This window comes from Lactuca sativa, chromosome 1 (assembly GCF_002870075.4).
Source record: "Lactuca sativa cultivar Salinas chromosome 1, Lsat_Salinas_v11, whole genome shotgun sequence".
Taxonomy (NCBI): domain Eukaryota; kingdom Viridiplantae; phylum Streptophyta; class Magnoliopsida; order Asterales; family Asteraceae; genus Lactuca; species Lactuca sativa.
The window spans coordinates 95180271-95182772 of NC_056623.2; positions in this window are offsets into that span (position 1 = coordinate 95180271).

A 2502-nucleotide genomic window follows, 5' to 3' on the forward strand; every position below is an offset into this window, starting at 1 on the left:
GATCCTTAATTTGTTTTGTTCTAGAGCCGGAACCTGATCCAGAAGCTCCTCCTCGTGTGATCTCCATACTCAACTGAAATGCAAACATACAACCAATCAACACACTCATGAGGGAACTTCCATTCCACGGGCTCCTTATTATTTCCAAGATAATCCTTGTCTCGAATACATATCTTGTGATTTTAGTAGTACGGGATCAATACTACCTTCCACACCTATCTGTACTTTCCTCAAGGACCATCCTGAATCCTCTAAGTCAACACACTAAATTCATACACACTATCCCTATCCTAAACAACATGCATATCGTACTACGACATTTCCTAGATTCTCCTAGGAATTATCAATTCAACTGCCCTACAGTGACAAGAATTTGGAATTCTTACACTTGCAATAAGGAATTGAAATTTTGAAATGAGCATCATTCAAATGTTTTTCAATTGATCTATTTCACAAATTAAGGACCATAGACAAACATAGTGTGCATGCTTGGAGCATGGTATAACTATTGTTTAAATTCAAGTATTAAGTTGATTATTAGAAACATTATACAATGAATAATGAGTAATCAATATGACTCCAAAGTTTTTGGGTCATATAGGATTAGTGTTATTCTTGTGTTTCACTTTGCATGTTTTGACTTCCCGAATAACTAGGTTATTCAAACCATCCACAGTCGTTCATACTTTGGAAGTAGGTATTGAGGCAAGACTGTCATGAATGGGTCTATAGTTTTTCTAGGACAAAAAGGCTGCAGTGTTCATGAGTGCTCTTGGAATTAGATTCGAGTATTGGATTCAACCCACGCTCATTTGAATCACTTCATGGATTTTATCACGAGTGATCATGAGACGATAATATCTTATATTCTTCAAACGGAGACGTGTGAGTTGTAGTTGCGAGTCGGTTGCGCATTGACATATGTAAACACACCAAAAACTTGGATGTTATAAAACATATCGTTGTATGTAATTTTATGAGTGAGTACAAGCGAGCATTTGGGTCGAAGTTTATCCGTTCCTTTTACCCCATATGGATAAAAGCGATATATGTGGGCCCCTCGATGATTTAGTGATGACATCATGCCGACTGATTTGATTTGTTCAATTAGCCGGTCGTCATAAATCAGGAATCTGGAAACAAGCATCTCACCTTTGCGTTTTAACTTCAGAAGTACTGACTTTGTCTTTTTTCTCAACGATTTCCGATCCTTCGTCATCAAACGAAACTTTCAATCTTGTTCCAACAACTGTGAAACACTTATAAGATTGTGTTGCAATCCCTCTACATATGACACTTTGCGAATCGAAAATTCTCCGTTAGTGATCATCCCATATCATTTAATCTCTTCAAGTGAGTTATTTCCATACTTTACTCTTCCACCGTCTTTTAATTTATTATTGATAGACTTTTAAAATGATCATTATAATATACTTATTTGTTAATTTAAATATTATTTTAAATTCAAAGTATAAATCAAAATATATAAAATGAACAAAAAATATATTCAAATAGTATTTTTTTAATATAGTTAAAAAGTTTCATTATTATAAATATAGAATAACAAATCAAGTTAAATAAATTCCAACTTAATATAATTAATCTATTAATTTAAAATATATTATTAAATTCAAAGTAATAATTTATTATTGATAGAGTTTTAAAATGATCATTATAATACACTTAATTGTTAATTTAAATATTATGTTAAATTCAAAACATAAATCAAATTATAAAATGAACTTAAAAATGTTGAACTAGCTAAAAATGGACATGTATATGTTATGGTGTATTTCAATTTCACCCGCATTTGATTTATTTCGTTGAGCGTTTAAGTAAGGTGATCATTGTGGGTTTGTAATACTTTAAGTATATGATCAAATCAGGATTAGTTATATGTCTATGAATAAGATAGATTATATTACCAATTAAGGAAATAAAGTTAAAATGAATAACAATGCATTTTCAAGCATGTAAAACCTAAGAGGGAGATTGTTATAATATTTTAATAATAAATGTATAATATAATAATTTATTATTTATTAATATGGACATTTATGTTTGTAAGTTATTATATATACTATTAATCCTTAAAAAGATGGTGAACATGAAACTTTGTGATTTCTTATTTATTCCACTTTTTTTTTTCCTTCAGTTGCTACTTTAGCCACAACATATTTTTTTAAGCATTTATTTTAATTTTAATTTTAAATTTAGACCGCCTTAAGGTTATCGCTATCTTTTACACCGCCTTAAAGAAATTCTAGATAGACGTTCGCTCGCTTTCACTATATTTATGTTCGTCGTATGGAAAACACGAAGCGATGACACTACATCCGATCCGTTGCTCGTCATAGGTCTACGGTGGTCGTCATCGTCGAAATCAATGGACGACAGCGGAGCTACGATTGATCAAAGTGGTAAGGTCGATGGCGATGGCTGAAATCACGAGGAGGGGCAGGTCAGAAGCCATCTTCTTCGGCTGCCAAGTGAGAAATGAAT